The sequence below is a fragment of the Heterocephalus glaber genome, unplaced genomic scaffold (assembly GCF_053883595.1).
Source record: "Heterocephalus glaber isolate CG9 unplaced genomic scaffold, H.glaber_assembly_v1.0 deba00001472, whole genome shotgun sequence".
NCBI classification, from domain to species: domain Eukaryota; kingdom Metazoa; phylum Chordata; class Mammalia; order Rodentia; family Bathyergidae; genus Heterocephalus; species Heterocephalus glaber.
The window spans coordinates 97,958,595-97,979,186 of NW_028258315.1; the positions used below are offsets into that span (position 1 = coordinate 97,958,595).

Consider the following 20,592-nt stretch of genomic DNA (forward strand, 5'->3'; position numbering starts at 1 on the left):
CTCCGCCGGGGCTCGAGCCGGGCTGGGGCTGCGGGCGCGGGGCCGGCGTCGAGGGCCCCAGAGGCCTGGCTCGGGGCGCGGCGCCGGCCCCGCGGCCGCCCCTTCCTTCCCAGGCCCGGAGGGAGCGGGGTTGGGGCGAGGGAGAAACTTGGCGGCCGCGCCGCACCGGCCTCCCGGAGCCGAGCCGGGCCGTCGGCGGCGGGCGGGCGCGCGCGCTCTGGGGTAATTTTTCTTTGATTTTCAAAAACCGCCCCTGGCCATCCCCGTCTTAGGGGAAGTTGGGAGCGGGTGGGGGAGGTGGCAGCACTCGGCCCTCGGCGAGAAGCGGTGCCTCGCTGCGGACTGCACCGGCGTCTCCCCCGAGCCGCGCCGACTCGACTCCGACGGGTTCCTGGTACGTGGCGCGGGCTAGGTTGGGTTAGACAACTGACCTGGTCGAGCCGGGCCCTTATCTTCCAAGTTTGTGTGAGCCCAGCCCTTCCCTCCTCGATCCCGGAACGCGGTTGTAGAGGATGCTTTTGGCTGTCTCCCTGTGCTCCCCAAAGTTAGGTCCATTCTCCTCGTTCCCCCAGTTACTTCGAAGAGGAGAAGTTGTAAATGCGAATGTGTTGAGTGAAATCTGCTAAACCTCTAGGTAGAAATCAGCATATGTAAAATTTTATTCGTAATATTCAAAGCTAGTAACTTCGACAATACCATTACAGGACTAGCAGGAATTAGTGCTCAAGAACCACACTTTGGGCACAAAGGCAAACATTGTCTTGCATGAAGATTCAGAGGTGTAAACATGCTCTCCCTCCGATGTGAGACCTCCCTGACTTCAGGAATATTGGCCTAAAGGCTGGTGATGGACAGCCATCAGATCCTGTTCATTTCCTTGGTTTTAGGAAAGAGGACACTAACCAAAAGAATTGTTTCAAATCCTAAGTACTACATGCTGCAAATTGAAAGTGTCAGTTGATCGTGTATTCCAAGTGGTATTTTGCTGGGGATATTTCTTGTTTAAAAGGTCATTGTCAAGAAATGAAACTATGGTTTTAGTTTGTTTTTTTGCTTTTGGGCACCGGGGATCGAACTCGGATCCTTGCCCTTTCGAGGCAGGCGCCAGAACCACTGAGCTATATCCTCAGCCCTACTATGCTCTTTTTTTAAGTCACATGTTAATCTCACTATCGCCTTACCGACTTGAAACAGTGTCTAGTGATTTAAAATAATATTTAATGTTTTTATAAGAAAATATCACTCCCCCTTGTAAGTGTTAAATTTCCATGAGACATTCTATCAGTTATTCGTACATGTTCACTTGGTACCTCATGATTTTGTTAATGCTAGATATTGTCAGTTTTGTTAAGATAGTGCTAGAAATTAGACCAAGAGGAACTAGAAAGACATGTGAGGTGTACCTGAAAGTAAACATTTTTGAAAATGTTTGACTCAGTGGTGGGAAACACTTAATTTGAGCCTTTGTGAACTTTAAAAACTGCAGCCACACAGATTGGTGTGTTGAGAATATAAGAATTGATTTTATTGTGTTTTCATATGTATAGTAAGAGAACAGCTTTTGGTAAATATAGTAATTTGTTTATGACAAAGGATGGACTCAAGTTCTATGTCAAACTAATGTTTCTTTCTCTTTTAGGGACAGAAACAAATGGAAGTAGCAGAGTTTAAGCTTTTAACAAAACTTTTAACTTCTATATCTTTAGGTTTAGAATCCTGGTTTCTTTAAGAATATCAGAGGCTAGCTAAAGAAATTAATGTGTTTATTTAATATTTGCCTTTGGGAGATATTAAGAATGATGAGAGAGCTAACTGGCCTTTATCCTGAACCTGTGAAATGACGTTATAGGCCATGCTGCAGAATGCTTTTAGAGCAAGAGTTTTTCTGGGCTCTGTGGGCCTCCAGAGGTGTATGAATAGGTTTCAGGGAATTCCTAAAACCAAACTTTCATAGTTCTAACCCTAGATTTTTGTGTATGTGTATTTTTCTGGGAAGAGGATCTATAGTTATTTTTTAAAAGGAGCCCAGGAGTCAGAAATAATGTGAGAATAATACCTAAGAAAGTTTCAAAAAGTAGATCTTTGTGCTCAATACTTGTAGAGTCATCTTCAGACTAGTCATGTCATTTCGGAGTGCAAAACATTTCCATTTTGTTCTCTAGCAAAACGTCTTCTGCCAGTTGAAAAGCCATGCACACACACAGGGCATGCTGGCCTGGCTTGGTAGTATCAGGTGCTTTGTGACTATTTTTTAATTATATCTGAAAATTCAACCAGGTAGATTGAATAAGCAGAGGCTTAAGTTTGATACCAGCCGCTTGTTCATTCCACTCTCCAGTTCTCTCCAGCAAAGGAGAAATTTAACTGGGAAGTGATGACTCTGAGAAAATGTATTTATTTGTGCCTCAACAGGACAGCAGAACATGATGGGAAAACCAGTTCCTGACTCAAAACAGACTTCAGTCCAAGTCTGGATTCTCTCATTCACTGTAGCAGCTTAGCCTGCCTGTCCCTCCAGTTACCCATCTGAATAAAGCCTACCTGGTAGAGGTGCTTGGAAACTGGCTAGAATTTTCCTGCATAGAATTCTGAGCCTGCTGCTTGGCCCACAGTGAGGATTTATAAGCCAGATTTGAGCAGCCATTCATAAGCATCTGAGTGAACACGTGTGTGCTAATGATGTACTTTATTTCCACATAGCTTAGGTTTGAACATGCAAAACGTATTTTTTAAAAACCAAGTTTTCCAGAATGATTAGGATTGAGTGGTCCTTACAGATATTTGGGGAAGGGGCAATGGTGGACAGAGGTACCTTTGGCCGAGTAGAAAATGTGGATGCTGTGGAAGAATACACAGTAGCTAGCCTAGCACCTGCCTCATGCCTCTCTTTGGGGAAGATTCCTTATAACATTTTCTCTTCATTTGTAATTTTAATTAATTAGTTTTTTGGGTTTTTTTGGAGGCAGTCTCCCTAATAGTTCAGGCTGACCTTGAACAAACTGTGTACCCCAGGCTGGCCTCAAATTCTTGGCGATCCTCCTGCCTCAGCCTCCCAAGTGCTGGGATTACAGGCATGTGCCACCATGCCCAGCTGTAATTTAAATTTTAAAATCTTAAGCTTAAAAACTGCGTATCTACTTTCTAGTCCATCACCCCTAAAAAATGCTTCATTACTCCCTTTTGGGGGGAGATCCTCTCAAGTACCTTGGGCACTTGATGGGTAGAAGGCACATCTATAACTTTAGTTGATTGTGCCATCTTTATTATCTCTGCAGTTAGGTACCTTGGTTGATTTTTCTCAACAGGAAAAAGAGTTTAGCAGAACTGAGTTTTCTTTCCCTTTAAATATTGGAGGAAGAGGGAATTATGAGTTTCAGAAGTATGACTTGTGTGAATAAAATACTTATACTGGCCTTAGAATAAACTTGGTCCTACTGTTTCTGTGGTCTTTCTCTTTTCTTCTCATTTATTTGTGGTGAGCGTCTATGCCTTAGTCTTTTTTGGGTTGTGTAACGATTTTGAACCAGGGTTTGGACTTGAATCGGTTTAATTTTCATTTCTTGACGCCTTTGGTTTTGTTTACCTTGGGCCAATTAGCTTCTCTGAGACTGGAGAAGAATCGCCAAAAAATGGGGTAATACGGCAGAAGACCAATTTGCTCAGTCTCGGGACCCGGGAGTGCTCTGAAGGTGGCATACAGCCTTTCAAAGCCAACACCTTTAATCACCCTCACTCCCACAGACATTCTGGAACCAGCCTGCTTTGGCTTGAAAAATCCGTCACTCCTCTGGTTACCACGGTCGGTGTCCCAGCATCTACAGAACGCGTTAGACTTCCACTGTGCTCACAGGCGGTTCTATCTATGTCCTTTTAGACTGGCAGATTGTGTCAAAATTCTGGGTATATCAGGGACCAGACTAACAGACCTGTACAAGTTTGGACTGTGATCTGTTTAAAAAATTACCTGAATTTATAGCCTAGAACAGAGGTCAGCAAAGGACCAAAGAATAAATAGTCCTCTTCACCTACCCAGCTCTGCTGTCACATAGTGAGAGAGTGACTGTGGCTGTGTTCTAATAAAGCTTTATTTAGGAACTGATAGCTGAATTTCATATAATGTCTACAAGCTACAAAATATTTTATTCAGTCATTTAAAAGTATAAAAGCCATTCTTAAACTGCAACTGGGGGCTGGGGATTTAGCTCAGTGGTTCCGCTGCCTGCCTCGCAAGTGGAAGGTCCCGAGTTCAATCCCCGGTACCAAAAAGCAGCAACTGGATTTGATAGGTTGAATGTGATTTGCTCACTCCTTGCCTAGAGGAATAGAAGATCCATCTATTTGTGGCTTCAAACCAATGTTACCCCACACACATACATACAGGCCTCTCATGTCCCTGTAAACCTCTCACTATTCACTGCCTCACATATTCTGCGCTCAGTGTGACAGGTTAATACAGTGCTTCTGTCTCCAATATAATGAGACTAGTCAGAAAGTTGTTAGCCAGTGTTTGGCCTTCCCCACGTAGATTAGAATATGGCTGTCGTGTGTCTCCAGTTAATTTTGTTTATTGCTGAAAGTGCCCCACCTTGCCTAGTTTTCTATAGAGTGCCATGACTGAATGCTGTCCTGTGTGAGGTTTTAAAGGCAGTCAGTTCCTCTGGTGCTATCTCTGGTTTGAAACTCCTGGTATCCTCTGCTGCCCTGAAGGGGAAGCAGTCAGTGCTGGCCCCTCAGGCTGCTAACTAGACACTCAGATAGAGGAAATCTGTGTCCTGGCCTCCCCTTTCCTCTTTCTGCATGGTAGTTTTGGTTAAAGTACACAAAGGTTCCTCTTGTGCTCTAATCCCTGGAGATTAGCTCTGCCTCTGATGTGTGCAGAGCATGTAGATATATGTGTCTGTGTGTAATTTCATCTGGCCATCCTGCACCTCTCAGTGCTGCTGCTTTCAGTTCAGCCTTTTCACTGTCTCGGACCCTTCTCTCTTGGCCCTTCTGCAGAATGCAGATTTGGTGACCTGTAACTGCTCTAACTGATTGGTTTCTTTCTGCCTCCTTTCCTGCTGGTCACCATTCTCTACTGATTTGTTGGGGGTTTTGTTGTTTGTTTGTTTTCCAGCAACTATGTTGTTTGTGGAGTTTTACTTTTCAAAACAATGTCATGTCGAAAATAAAACTACTAAAAGGTTTTGGGTGCTTTAAGATTTTTCCCCTCTCCACATGGAAACCTAATGCAATAGCAAAGGCATGAGTTGGTATTTTAGATATTTAGAGATAAGATACAACTTTTTAAAATATTTGCTTTTTATCTAGATATTGGAGGTATAAAATGTTATTTCTCTTAGTATATAAAGCTTTTTATTTTAAAAAAGCTTAATTTGGGTGGAGTGTAGTGACTTAGCCTGTAATCCCAGAACGCAAGAGGCTGAGGTAAGCCTGGGATACATAGTGAGACCCTGTCTTTGCAAAAAAAAAAAAAAAGCGAAATTTGACACATATGTTTTGGGTGACAGTCTGGGTAATTCAGATCCTAAATCATTAAAAAAGTGGTAACTCGGGGCCGGGGATTTAGCTCAGTGGTTTCGTTGCCTGCTGCACAAGCGCAAGGGCCCGAGTTTGATTCCCGGTACAAAATAAAATAAATAAATAAAATAACATAAAATAACAATTGGTTAGGCAACCTTTGAAAGAGGGTTTGATGAACTTTGAAGCATATTCAAGAAAATGTCAGGAACAAAAATGCTAAAGAAGAGAATATGTTTTGATATTTAGTCTTAAAATGAATTATAGCAATTTTGAGATATATATATATATATATATATTTTTTTTTTTTTAGCCAGTTACTGCCAGTTTCAACTCAGCTACTTTGCACCTGCCTCTTTTTTGTTTATTTAACTGTGATAATTTTGGCAAATTTTCACTTTAATATCTCTGAAGTTATTGTGGCTTTAGAGTATGATTCATCTCCTTATCCCCCAAGTTCTTTCTGAGATGTAGTTCAATGTTTATATGGAATTAGAAGACATATGTAGTGATAAAAAATAAATGTCATCACATCTGGCTGTGATACATTCATTGATTGTGACATTGAGACTGAAGAGTAGTTAGGAAATACATGAAATATAAATTATAGAAATATTATGATACTATGTGATGCACGGTTATCAGTTTGTATTACTGAATTTACCAACTCTCAAGTTTGTGGCTTAAAACAGCCATCATTTATTTGCTTACAGTTAGGGTAGGGAGGGTCTCCCTGGTAGTGCCTGGCCTGGGTCACACCTGTGGCCGGTTATCTGAAGGCCTGAGTCCAGCTGTTTAGAGACCTGGAGCAAGTCACCTGTGAGCATCTCAGTCTCCTCTCCTGCACTCCCTCACTCCTCCCAGACTTCCTTACCGAGAGTCGTGTTCCAAGAGGGTGAGAGCAGCTTGGTTTCTTGAGAACTGTGTTTAGAAGTCACATGGTATCACTCTACAAAATCTGTTGGTCGAAGCAGGTTGTAAGGCCCGCCCAGATTCAGGGGGTTGGAAACAGCGTCTCTTGATGGCTATGCACAGTTCTGCATATAGCCATGAGGAGAACTTTAGCCAACTTTGAGAATAGTTGGCTGCCTGCTTGCTTTTGCCTTGCTAACCAAATTCCCTGTGTTTGCACTGACTAATAAAACTTTGCCTTGAGCCAGGAATGATGGCACATACCTGTAATCCTAGCACTTGGGAGGCTGAGGCAGGAGGATTGCCATGAATTTGAGGCCAGTCTGGGCTACACAGTGAGGCCCTATTTCCAAAAACAAAAACAAAAGCAGAAGAACTTCGCTTTGAGTACATACTTCCTGTGTTATCTCCTGGGATAATAGCTCCATGGGGTGGGTAATACTGTTACCCCATTTTAAAGGTGTGAAAAGTGGACCTTAGGAAAGTTAAGTACTTGTTTTTGAGCTTTTATCTACTTAGGGGGAAATCCTCTAAGTTTAGTTTATTCTGATATCAGTGGTTCTTAAAGTTATAACTATAAAGAACTCAAATGAGAGAAGGAGTCTGGAGATGAGTGGAAGTATATCTTTAAAAATCTCAAAAGAAAATCCAATATCTTAAAATTTTACAACTTCACACTGAGCTACACCTCTTTTTATTTTTATTTTTACTTTTTATGTGACAAGAACTCACTAAATTTGCAGTCCTGCCTCAACCTGCCAGGATATCTTGGGACTTTAGATACATACCACCACACCTGGTTAGAAAATGGAATCTTTTCGAATCAAAACAATAGCTAATCAGCTAGAGGTCCTTGGCTGTAAGCACTGCAAATTAAATCTGACTACAAAAGAAAAAAGAAAAGAGTTTGCAGTGAGAGCCTGGTGCACCCCCCGGACTGACAGTGGTGCTGAAGAGCCATGCCTCAGCCGAACAGGTCTAGAGCAGCCCTAGGACTCTGGGGGCCAGGACTTGGTGGGAAGTCTTCTCCAGAGACTGAAGAGCTACCCTCTCCACACCCCTGAGAGTGTATCTTTGGGCCCAGAGGAGATCCTGAAGCTGTCTTGGTTAGCAGCAGACTAAGACTGTGCCCCTGGGGGAATTTCCCAGTGAGACAGGTAAAGCCAACAGGCATCCACTTTGAGCAGTTATGGGCCACTATGAGATGTTTCCTGCATTGCCTGTCACGTTTAATGTTTGCAACACCCTGGTTCACCCTTTTTCTAACTCCACATTCCTCTAGAGGTTCTATTTCCACTTCAGCAGTGTGTTACTTCTCTTGTTGCTGAGATGAAATACCCAGCACCCAAAGTTAAAGGAGGAAAGGTTTATTTAGCTCACAGATTGTAGCCGTTTCAGTCCATAGTCTGTTGGCTCCAAGGTAGGGTTGCATCGCAAAGGAGAAACAGTTCATGGAGGGCAGAAGGTAGCAAAGCAACAAGCAATGACCACAGCTTTCTGTCCCTTATATCTTATCCAGCTACTTAGGGCAGGCAGCTCTCACACCTTTAATCCTAGAGCCCTGGATCATAGCATTGCACCATGAATCAGTCAGTGTCCAGCCACTTCTGAGAAAGCCCCACTTCTGACTGCATGAGGCTTTGGGGACACCTAGATATAGCCATAACTAGCAGATTAGTGCTTACTACCCTACGCGTAGTAATGTATGTATTTTATTTTCAAACGAGGTCTTGCAAAGTTGACAAGGCTGCTCTCAAACTGTGGTGCTCCTGCCTCAGCCTCCCAGGATGCTGGGATTACAGGTGTACAACACCATACCCAGTTTATTTGTTTAATCACTTTTGTGGTGTGCATCTTGCTGAGAATTCAGCCTAGGGCCTTACACATGCTAGGCAAACACTCTTACCTCTGAGCAACATATCCAGCTTTTGCCAGATTATTTTTAAGTGATTGCTTCTGATTTAACTATTTATTGGCAACTATTTATTGGCTTCTGATTTAACTATTTATTAACTATTTATTGTTAACATTTTTACTCAGTGCATAATGATCCCATTAGGACCTGGTGGGATAAATATAGTTATTAGTCCTGTGCTGAATTTCTCCAAACTGTCCTGCATTGACTTTTCTGTCTGTCCTGGTGTCTAGCTGCTTTAAATGCAACCTTACTAATTCTTTAAAATAAACATTTTAGACTTCACAGCTCATAGGCAAACTGTACTTATATAGCTTTTGGAAGTATAAGTTAACCACATTTCAAATAGTAAAATGTGTGCGCATACAGTGTAATTTATTCACGATTTTCACATCCCCCTTTACCCTCTGCTCTAGTCCTGTGAAGTCAGGAAAGGGCAGGCATGTTCTCTGCTTTTCCATGAGGATACAGCCTCAAGAAGTAAGTGATTTCACCGACCACAAGGACTGCGGGCCTTAGGGCCCGAGTGGTCTGCTTGCCTCTGCCTTGCCGGGGCGGCTGTAGAACTGTGGCTTCCCTCCGAGTGCGCAAGTCTTCATGGGCTCCCTCATCACATTCCTGCCTCTTGACTGAGTCGCTTCCCAAAAGGTCCCACCTCCTAACACTGCCATGGCTGGGAGGTTAGGAGTTGAGCATGTGAATTGGGGGGTGGGGGTTACGTAAAGCTTCGGAATGCAGCAGTGTGTAGCGATGCTCTCCGGAAGTCACCTTGGTCATTGGCAGCTGCTTTTGTTTATTCTTGTTGGAGGCCCATCTTCCTTTTATTTCCTCACAGATAGCCAGTCACAGAGCTGATTTGCCCCTCTCTTGCCATGATGATTGGCTGCTTTTGAAGCACCTCCTGGAGCCCTTCAGTCTGGCCTGTTTCTCCTTACTCATGGGTGTAATTACCACCTTGTGGTGTAGTCGCTTGTCATCTCAGCCCCTGGACTCTTCTTTTAAATGATCCTTGCTGTTTTCTGTTGTTCAGGTGTACTACCAGAAGAGGTTTTGAAAGGAGCACTTGACACTAGCTTAATTGAGGTCGCCAGACAGCATTCTGTTAACAGTGGGGTTGTCTGTCGGCTCTTTTCCCCCATTACTTTAAAAGTTCTATTATAATCTGGACCATAAACTTGTCTGTGGCAGTAATGTGTATGGTGGCTCTTGTTTTGCCAGGTCTTTATTTAAACAGAGACATCCCAAGACTTAGAGCTGTGTTCTAACATGTAACGCTAGTTTTTAAATAGTCTTTTTCTAATTTGTTTTAGGCACTGATTTCTATGTACAACCTCTAGCTGTGTCCTGCAAAGCACTAGTCAAAAAATGTGGGGTTTTTTCTTGCATTTTTAGTTTGTTTCATGGTTTTTGTAGACATTTTAAATCTTTAGAATCTTTGAACTTAATCCTGAAAAGAATGCTAGTGAAATTCTGTAGTGAAAAAAAAATATATGTATGTATATTGCTTCCTTATACTTTATTCCTTGGTGCTTTAAGTGTTAGCACGTTGAACACAAAGGCATTTTAGTATTCTGGCAGCTAGCCCCTCTTAGCTCCTTTAAGAGGAGACATTTAAGGCTCCATTTTCTGTGCCTTCTACTCCCCACCTTGTTGATTGTTATTGTTCTGGTAGTTATAACTATAAATCATTTGCAGATCGAAGTTTGGAGAGAGACCATTTGCCATTACATTAGGACAGTTTAAAGGAATCATTTGTTTAAATTTACTAGCTTCCTGAAGCTAGTAAAGATGTTTATGGCTTCCAACATTCCCTCTTAACATATTTCAGCACTACAAGACAGGGAATAGCATATGTTCAGCTACTACAGATTATGAGAAAGACTAGCTCTTAGACAAGATATTCCAGTACTACACATGCCCCTAAGCTGAAAATCACTTGTCATAGTGAACAGCAGTCACAGTCTGGTAGTGGGCGGGTATCTTCATGTGTCTATCCCTTTAGCTGACAGCCAGCAACGATAAGCTTTCTTTTCCATAGATCCGTATTAAGTATTAATCAGCTGCAGACTGGAAAGATTTTATTAGCTAGCAGTTGTAGTGGAAGAAACTTCAGTCTGTTCTTATCTGTAGACTCTTGGCCATACAACTGCATATAATATGGTCTCATGGTGCCCTTATAAAAAGGGACAGTTGCATTCTTGTTTTTTGTCTTAGGAGTACTTTAAAATATGAAAATAGTGATCTTCAATGTTAAGGATTCTAAATTATCTCAGTTAAAGTTATAATGTACACTAGAAAGAATTTACATGTTATATGTAATGTAGCGTTCTTTTTTTGCATTTTTGAATGGTTTCTCTTGTTTTAAATTTTATTTTTCTTTTTTAAATTAATTGTTTATTTATTTGGGGGTACCAGGCATCGAACTCAGGACCTTACGCTTGCCAGGCAGGCATGCCACTGAGCTACACCCCAGCCCTTAGTTTTGGTTTTTGAGACAGGTCTCACTATGCAGTTCAGGCTGGCCTTGAACTCACTAGGTAGGCCAGGCTGGCCTAGAATTCAGTGGCAGTTCTACTGCTTCAGCCTCCTGAGTGCTTGGATTACAGGTGTCTGCAACCTTGCCTGGCTGTCGAATGGTTTCTTTATTAAACAGAGAAGTCCATTAAATGATTATACAATTGAAAAATCTTAAAATACACAAAACCTTAAGATGATTTGGATTTGAGTTTCAAGAATTGCATAAATTTAGTTCTTATAGAAAACTGAAATTTTTAAATACTTACAGAAGTTTAAAATAATATTTTTCTGATTACAGAAATCATATGTGTATGTCCAAAGCTCAGAAAATTTCACAGGTACACAGATGAAATCAAAGCTTGTACTAATGCTTGGAATACTTGTGCTCCCCAGAGAAAGTGCCTCTATTAACATTTAATACACTGGGGATTTAGCTCAGTGGTTCTGCCCTCTGCCTTGCAAGTGCAAGGTCCCGAGTTCAATCCCCAATACCAAAAAAAACCCAAAACATTTAATACATATCCACCCGACAGCTTACATGGTTCCCTAATAAAGTGTCTTTTGAAACAGCAGAAATGGGTATGCAGTGTGAACTGAAGTGTGCTAACCCCACAGCCTCGCAGATACCTGCTAGGTCTTGCCTTCAGGCTGAGGGGAGACGGCTTTCCCATAGGCCAGCATAGGCCTGAGGTGGGGCATCTTTCCTGCAGCCTGTAGACTACCTGTACATGGAAAGCCATGAGCTCTGATTGCCTGCTGGTTGTAGAGGGAGATTTTTGGAGTCCTTGTTGGAGGGGCTTGTTGGAATAAGCCCCATTAGTTCTTAGTAACCTCCTGGAAGAATTCTTTAAATCACCTCTTGGCCCAAGGAATGCCCCAATATTTAGAAATGTAATAACCGCCACATTGCTTGTGCCAAATGACAGCAAGGTAGAGTGTTGAGACTCCCAGGTGATTTCTTTTAACATCTACCATCAAATCCAGTTGCTGTGGTAAGAGAAGAATCCAGGGAGAGAGCTCAGAGCAGATTATGGTATGAACATATACCTGTCCTCTCCTGCAGAAAAGAAAACTGCTAATCTGGTCAGAACTGTTAGAGGCAGGAAAGGCTGCATGTAGCAGAATTTTTTCATCCTGCCCATCTTTTGCCTTAGTTTGAAACGAAGGTTTATCGTGTGATCAAAGAGAGAAAGAAGGAAGGTTGGGGACTGGTGGCTAGTAATACAAGAGGATTGACTCTCTGTCTTCCTTGGCTGGTGGTAAGCAGATCCTTAGGTCTGAGAAACTAGCAAAGTGAAGTAGCACCTAGGGCAACTTCCCTCGGCACTGATACAGCCACTTGGTATTTGGTGTGAAAATACAATGCTGACTTTGATTCCTTGCCCTTTGCAGGAGGAAACTCAGGAGGAGCAGGAGCAAGTGGCATCATTTTGTAAATGTTTTATTCTTGACATGTAATAGACTCCTGTCTAGAGAATTGTCTCAGCCTTTCCATTCTGCCAGCTGTATTTCAGGAGCCCCCTCAGTATTCTGCACTGGCCAGTTTTAAAGGTGTCATTTCCACCTGAGAAAAGATTTTACCTGCAATGCTTGGTGTGAAGGAATTGCTTTGGAAGATGAAGAACCACTGAGGTAACTGCTCACGTGCAAAGGAGGTAGATTGTTGATTTTACAAGTCTATGGTTAGAATTCTTGAATTTCACAGGAAACTGTCTAAGTCAGATGGTTCAAGAGACTTTATTGAGGGTATTATATTGTCAGGAGTGGGCAGAATTATGGGTGGGTGGAGTTTCTGTCACCCAGAAACTAATGGCGGTGGGAAGCTATTATCACTGCTAGGTCTGAAGGAGCAGAGAGAAAAAATAGTGTCACTGGAGTTCATTGAGTGAGCAGGAGCCATAGAGCAGGAGCTATGAGACAGGAGCTGTCTCCTGGAGGGACCCAGCCTTTGCCAGAAATCCAGCCTGGAGCAGGGTTAAATATTCCCCTGGCTGACTTTCTTTGCCCCCTCTTTGATCTCCTTCCACTCCTCCTATTGGGCCAACCCACCTGGAAGCCTGCCAGTCTGTAATGCTGTCCATAGAGGTCAGCCCCTTGGGGCATAGAGCAGGGCCCAAAATGGTGGAAAATTGGTCTGGAGATGGAAAGGAGATCAAATAAAATTACTACCATACCTTAGGAAGGTATTTGTCATCTTTCATCATCAGATCTCATCATCTTCATCTCCTAAAATACCAAAATGAACCTTAAAGCATGTGAACTATTGATTATGACTCAATTCTGCCCTTTAATATAAATAGACCAAATAGTTACCCAACTCAGAGTAAATATTCAAAGAATCGGAACAGTTCTCAGAAGAATTGGAAAATCACTGAAAAACCTTCTGTTGGGGCATTTTGTTCTTTGCTAAAATTAAACTAACTTTTTTCAAAAAAATTATGCATGTTAACTGTATAAGTGATTTATCCTAAAATACAAAATTTGGTAAAATGGTTTATTATTGTTAAGATGCCAAAAGAAAAGCAGAACTTAAAAAAAAAGTTCTTGCATATTATTCCTTCATATCTAAGTAGTGAGATGAACTTGCAAGATTTTTACTTAGTCTATCTAGAAATATAAGAAGAGATTTTTAGCTTATCAAAGAGAGTCTGGTTTAATCTATAACTTTAATGCGCATGTGCTTTGAAAGATGGAAAGATAAAGATATTTATCTTTCTACAGAAATTTATGATCAAGCAGTGAAAAGAGGCCCACACTGAACTACGGTATAACAAGCATTGATAGGCACTTTAATAGAACTGTCAGGTGGGATTTTTAAAAAGAAGGAGAGATGATTCAGTCTGCTTTCCAGAGGTTCTTTTAGATAACTAACTCACTGGTATTTATCAAAAGTGTACTGTTGCCGTGTTCTGGCATTGGAGATGATGAAAAGACACCGGAGGCTCGGACTCCAGGGAGTTGGGGTCAGAGCAAGGCTGTCGCTCCACTTCCTCTGATGCCTTCCCAGTGCTATGCGGGCGGGTGCCGCGCGCCACCTTCAGCACGCATGCGCGCTATCTGGGCCTGCCTGCATCTTCAGTCTCGTCAGACGCCGTGGCTGTTTCATTCCCATTTTTTTTCTTGAGATTCTATTGTCTGGAGTGCTTGCTGCCACCCTAGTCTCCCTCCTACCTCTTTGCCTTCTCATCCCAGTTTAAATGACATCTCTTCTTCACAAAAACCTTCCTCCAGGCAAGACCCGGTGGTCTTATAACTTGCTCTAAAACCCGCTTGTGTTCAGGCACCCTGCCTGTCTCCTCCGAGCACCTTTCCCACGAATTTAAAGATTCCTCGGTCGTCTTCTCTCTGGAGTGTAAACAGAAAGAGCAGGTTCCATTGTCTCCCCGGCACCGAGCATGATGCTCAGTAGAGAACTGCAAAAGGAAGGAAAAAGAGCTGGTTTCAGGCCCTGCCTTACACTGATCAGCTCTGACTGGCAGTGTTCCACTTTTCTGGAGTTTCGATTTATAGTCTGTAGGGTGGGGCCAATGATGATAAAGTGTGCATTTACTGAGCACTTAGCATGTGCTAGTAGTCACTGTGCTTTCAGCTAAACTCATCAGAGAGATGGAGAGTCTTTCTGTCACACAGCCTGTAAGTAAAACACCACCTGGACTCTGGGTTTCTTTGATTTCGAACATAGGTTGCTCTTAAATGTGCCTTTTTGTGGTTGTCCTAGGAAGGCCTTTGATGCAGGGCGTCCTGAAAGACCCTGCTTAAGGTGGGGAGGTGTTGACAGGGGAGCAGGATGAGGAACTCTGAGCCTGTTTTACGGAATCCGACTATGAGATTGAAGGTTGACTCCAGCTGGATGAAGGGGAGCTAGGTAGGTCTCTCAGTGGGTCTCTGAACAAGTTAGCTGGGTCTAGGGCTATGTAAATGATTGAATAAGTAAGCAAAGGGAAGAGAATAGATAGATCTAGATCGTTCATGTAGAATTCCAAAAATTCTAGAGTTATGCACGTAAGCCCCTTAAGGAAGGGGAACATAACCACCCACCCCTGAGTTGTTTGAGTTGTGTACTGTGACTTTCTTCCACAGAGTACAGTGTAGAAAGGGGGAAGAGATGCCCTGCAACCACAAACAAAAGGCACTGCATCAACTAAACAGTTTCTGCACAGGAAGGACACAACCAACAGATTCCAGCAACAGCCTATGGAATGGGAGAAGATATTTGCAAACCATCCATCATCTGATAAGGGGTTAATACTCACAATATATAAGGAACTCAACTCAATTGGAAGGAAACAAGCAATCCAGTTAAAAAATAGGAAAAGACCCAAATAGACATTTCTCAAAAAGAAGATTTACAAATGGCTGACAGAGATATATGAAAAAAGTTCAATGTCACTCATCATTGGGGGAATGCAAATGCAAACCACAAGGTGTTACTTCACATCTGTTAGGAAGGTTATTATCAAAAAGGTAAGAAACCACAACTGTAGATAAGGATATGGAGCAAAGTCAAAGAAACCTTCATATTTTTGGTAGGAATGTAAATTAGTGCAGCCATTATGGAAAACAGTATGGAATCTCCTCCAAAGATTAAATACAGAACTACCATACGATACAGCAATCCCAGTACTGAGTGTATATCAAAAGGGAATGAAATCAGTTTGTCCCAGACACATCTACATTCCCATGTTCATCTCCTCATTCATAATAACTAAACTAGGAAACCAATCTCTACATCCAGCAATCGATGAATGAAATACAGGACAGGTGTGGTGACATATGCCTGTAATCCCAGCTGTTCAGGAGGCTGAGGCAGGAGGACTGCAAGTTCAAGGCCAGCCTGGGCAAGTTAGTGAGACCCATGTGTGGTAGTGTGTAGCTGTAATCCCAGCACTCTGGGAGGGCGAGACAGGGAAGGGTAAGTTCTAGTCCTGCTTGGGCGAATCAACTTAGTGAGACCTTGTTTCAAAAATGGAAAATAATGGGCCAGGGATTTAGCTCAGTGGCACCACGCCTGCCTCGAAAGTGTAAGGTTATGTGTTCGATCCCCAGTACTAAAAAAATAATCAAAAATAAAAAGGACTTGGGACATAGCTCAATAGGAAGAATCTAGGTTCAATACCCAGTACCACCCAAAATAAAATAATAATAATTTAAAAGACCCAGTTTCAGTAGTAGAATGCTTACTTAGCATACACAAGGCTCTGGATTCAAATCCTAGTACTGCCAAAACGAAGAAAAAATGTGACGTGTGTACAGTGGAACACTATTCAGCCTTTAAAAAGACAATTCTGTCACTTGCAGCAACATGAAAGAAACTGGAGAACATTTTGGTAAATAAGTTAGGCACAGAAAGAAAACACTGCATGATCTTACATGAAGAATCTAAGAAAGTTGAACTGATGAAAATAGTAGAATAATGGTTGCCAGGGGCTGGGAGCTGTGGCTAAGGGAAAATGGAGAGATACTGGTTAGAGTACAAGTTTCAATAAGAATGAACGAGTTTGGGGATCTACTGTGCCACATGATGACTACAGTTGTATACCTGAAGATTGCTGAGAGAGTAGATCTTAAATATTGTACCACATGCCAAAAACCTAAGGCTGTATCAGTGAGCTTATTTTGATCATTTCAAAATATATACTTGTGTCAAACAGTGTTTATTTTATAAACATACGCAATTTTTGTCCCTTAATCCTTATTAAAACTGTAGGAAAATAAATAACCGTTAAGTACCTGGTGGTGTTGGTTTGTGAGCCGTGACAAACGCACCCTGCTGTTGACTTACCATGAAGTGGTCCCACTGCTGAAGCTCCAGACTCTCCCCTTGTATTCATTCTCAATGAAGATGGGCCAGGTGTAGTGGTGCACTCCTGTACCCAGCACTCAGGAGGCTGAGGCAGGAGGATGGATCACTGCAAGTTGGAGGCCAGCCTGGCCTATAGAGTGAGCTCAAGGCCAGCCTCAGTTACATAGTGAAACCCTGTCTCAAAAAGGAAAAAAAATACATTAAAATATGCAAACCTAAATAGAAAGGTAAAGTATTTCAAAGCCAGATCTGATTAATATTTGTGTTCTCCTTTAGTAAGAAGGAAATAGTAGGGGAAACCAGATGTGGGTTTATGGGAACCAAAACCTCTGTGTAGTTTTTGCAACTTTAAAAATTAAAATTACTCTAAAATTAAGTTTATTTTTAAGAGGACCATGGCCAAGGAAAGAGTCTGTGGTTCAGCTTTCATCTTGCTGAGAGCCTGAAGTAAACGAAGTAGCCCTTGGTGTCAGTCAGGGTGATATGGCCCAAAGGGGCAGTTTTTCCTTGCGGCTGTTCTTTAAAGCCCTCCTGATTTGTCTGCTGAATCAGAGGATGCGATATTCCTCACTGTCCTTCTGTGGAACTTCCTACCGGCATGGTGTTCCGTTCAATTTTGCCCAGTAGCAGTCCCCTGAATGGCATTTGCTGTCCTAGTTAATCGAGGAGAGGGGAAATGAAAAACTGCTCTTCCCCTCCCACGAGTGTCAATGGGCGTTGGGAATGTAGGTCACATTGCATCACTGTGGAGAGCAGGCAGGAAGGTATTTAGGAAATGCTGCGGCCTCTCGTTCCTGGCAGGAGGAGTCCTGTGGAGCCTGCAGTGTCAGACACAAGTCCAGTTGGGGCTGTGTGGCGATGCAGTCCCAGGACGCTGTGCTCTGATCAGGGACAAGGAGGTCACTGTGTCACCCCTCCTGAGATAACTTATCCTGGCTTCACTTCATTTCCACCCACCAGCTTCTAGATCCCTTAGTCTCCTGTTTGCTATTGGCACATTCCTGCCATTCACAGTAATTTGGTTGGTGAGAGCGATGTTTGAATTGTAGAAACTTGCCACGTGCACATGAAAATCTATTGTCTGGTAAGTCTAATAGTGCGATCTGCAAATTACGTAGAATCATATGCTCAATGACATCTTGATTAGCATACGGAAACCACAAAATATGCCTTTTTATTCTTAAGTCATGTTTAAAATATGCTGTTCTGTAGCTCTCTGTTTTTAATGGCAAAACATTATAGACTTTAAGATATAAGAAGTCTTTCAATGCATATTTTTATGTCTTGTATACTGTGTGCTACCTGCTCCTTGGTAAGACATGCAGATACTGCCTGCCAAAATATCTTGTGTTCCTACCTTGTCTCGAACAGCAAAACCAAATCTAAAATTTACTCTAGTTCCACTCTCCTTACCTAGATCAAGAAAATCAGTGTTCCTCACAAGCACAAGGTCCTGAGTTCGATCCCCAGTACCAAAAAAAAAAAAAATAGTGTTACCTGGGCATGGTGGCACATACCTGTAATCCCAGCACTCAGGAGGCTGAGGCAGGAGTATTGCTGTGAATTTGAGGCCAGCCTGGGCTACATAGTAAGACCATGTCTCAAAAAAACAAAAACAAACAAACAAGGTAGTCAGTGTTTAGGCTGAGCATGTAATACTGGTAAGGCCAGCATTTGGGATGCTGAGCCAAGAGGAACACAGACTTAGGTCCAGCTTGGGCAACTTAGTGTCTTATTTTCTCAAAATTAAATAAAAGGGGGGGGGCACTAAGGATGCAGCTCAGTGTGAATTCAGAATTTTAAATATGTTTTTGTATTATTTAACCTTAAAAATTGAATGGATTTTTCCCTAAAACATCTATAATTCAACATAATATCCTTTTACTTGTTTAACTTTTGATTTTGAGATAATTATGTATTCCCAGGAAGTTGTTTCTAAAGCTATTCCTGGGAGGCCCTGGGGACCCTTTTTCCTTTTTGAGGGAGAGTCTCAGTGTGTAGCTCAGACTGGTCTCAGACTTGAGATAATCCTCCTGCCTCAGTCTCCTGAGTGCTGGTGACTTTTCATCCAGATCCTCCTATTAACTATATCTTACCTGATTATAGTACAGCATCAAACCCAGGAGACTGACATTAGTATAAAATCTGTGTGTAGTTCTATTTTACTATGTGGGTAATTTTTCATAGACTGTAACTGCTACCACAATCAAGATATAGCAGTGTTTACCCCTGAAAAAGTCTCCACTGTTTTGCACCTTATAACTGCTCATTCCTGTTAACCCTCATAATGTCTGTCTCCTGCAACCACTAATCTGTTCTCCAACTTTGTAATTTTGTCATTTGGGGAATGTTACATAACTACAATATTTTGAGGTTACCATTTTTTAACCTCAGCACTATATTTTAAAAAGATTTTTATTTTTAAAATAATTGTTGTTTTTTTTTTTTTTTTGGTACCGGGGATCGAACTCGGGTCCTTGCACTTGCGCAGCAGGCGGCGTTTAAAATAATATTTATTATTTTTTTACCTTTGCTTTTTTTTTTTTTTTTTGAGAACAGGGTCTTACTATGTAGTTCAGACTGGTATCAAACTCATGGTGATCCTCCTGCTCCAGCCTCCCGAGTGAGTGCTGGGATTACAGGGGTGTGCCACCAGGCCTGACTAAAAGAATATTTATGATAAAAATGTGAAAGAATATTCATTTTAACAAATTGTTACCCACAGTTTGACTTGTTAATTTTCAAGACCATATTTCTCTAGCTTCAGTGTAACTAGTCTTCATTGCTGTATTTGAGTAGCATCTCAAGTTGAATGGGCCAGTGTAGTAATTGGGTGGCTATATGTATGTCTTATTGCCTACCATTCAGGGTGATACCCTAAGTTAAATGGAAATTACCCTGGGGAGAGTGTGTCCCCTGACCAAAGTGGATCCTAGGATGGATTCAGGAGCAGGAAGAAGCCCGGATGGAGGCAGGCGTGTGTTGCACATCTGTCATCCCAGTAGTCTGGGAGCTGAGGGAGCAGACCAAAGGTTCAATCCCAGCCTGGACAATTTAGCACCTTAGTGAGACTTTGTCTCAAAATAAAAAAGGGCTGAGGATGTAGCTCAGTGCAAAGGCCCCGGGTTCAACCTTCAGGACCACCAGAAACAAAAAGTTCCAAATGTATATTTTAATTGTACCAAATAAAATATGACCACATTTATATTCCATTTGGAGAGAACTTTAAAGGAAACTGTTGGAAGATGAGATTTAAATGAGCAGCAATTGCAGTATTTACATTAATTGGCTAACATAAAGATTGTATCACAGAATTACCGTATGGGGTTAGTGTGCAATGTCACCATATGAAATTGGGTATCTGCATCATGTTAATAAAATTCTTTGAACGTCTTAAATAGGAGACGGAGTTCTGTGGTCAGGTGAGGGCTGGGACCAAGCAGCCTCACAAGGAGCAAACCGTCCTCAGAGGTCAGTGGCTGTCTAGTGAAGTACCGGAGGCATTCCAGGGTCTGTAGGAGGGCACCCTGGTGTCTGGCTACAGATGATACCTATGACACCATGTGGCCACGGGTGCTACCCCGTGGCTCCCGAGCAGAGTGAGGGGGAGCTGGAGCTCCCCCCATCTAGTATTCGTGTCCCTGCAGGTTGGGTCAGGGCAGACTTTTATCAATGGGATAATCCCAGAACTGGCAACTGATTTCCACTGGCTGTGGATTCTAACATTTTAGAAGGTCTTCCTCCCAGGGAGGATGCCACTCTTTATAATTAAAGACATCCTGTACTCTGTCCTTACTGGCTTAACGTTTTCTATCACCAGTGTTTTCTTTGAGCAGCACAATGACTATACTGAAGTGACTATTGGGTTGGAGAAGGGAAGCAATCTCTTCTGGCTGTGGACTGTTTGCCGGTGCTAGGGTTTGCA

The 20,592-nt window shown here is 42.3% G+C and overlaps 1 protein-coding gene across 11 annotated transcripts in view; it reads left to right on the top strand.

The window, feature by feature from the left end:
- The window catches only part of Atxn7 (ataxin 7), a 153,519-nt gene that overhangs the window by 192 nt on the left and 132,735 nt on the right, over positions 1–20,592 (top strand). For 5 of the 11 annotated variants that reach the window (XM_087182526.1, XM_087182525.1, XM_087182533.1 and 2 more), the window contains exon 1: positions 17,608–20,138. The exons of 2 other annotated variants lie outside the window; for them this stretch is intronic. The gene's annotated coding sequence lies outside the window, so the exon portion shown is untranslated. Of the gene's footprint in view, positions 1–98; positions 12,497–17,607; positions 20,139–20,592 lie in introns of those variants that run through there. 4 more of the 11 variants (XM_087182530.1, XM_087182531.1, XM_087182527.1 and 1 more) reach the window with 4 other exon arrangements.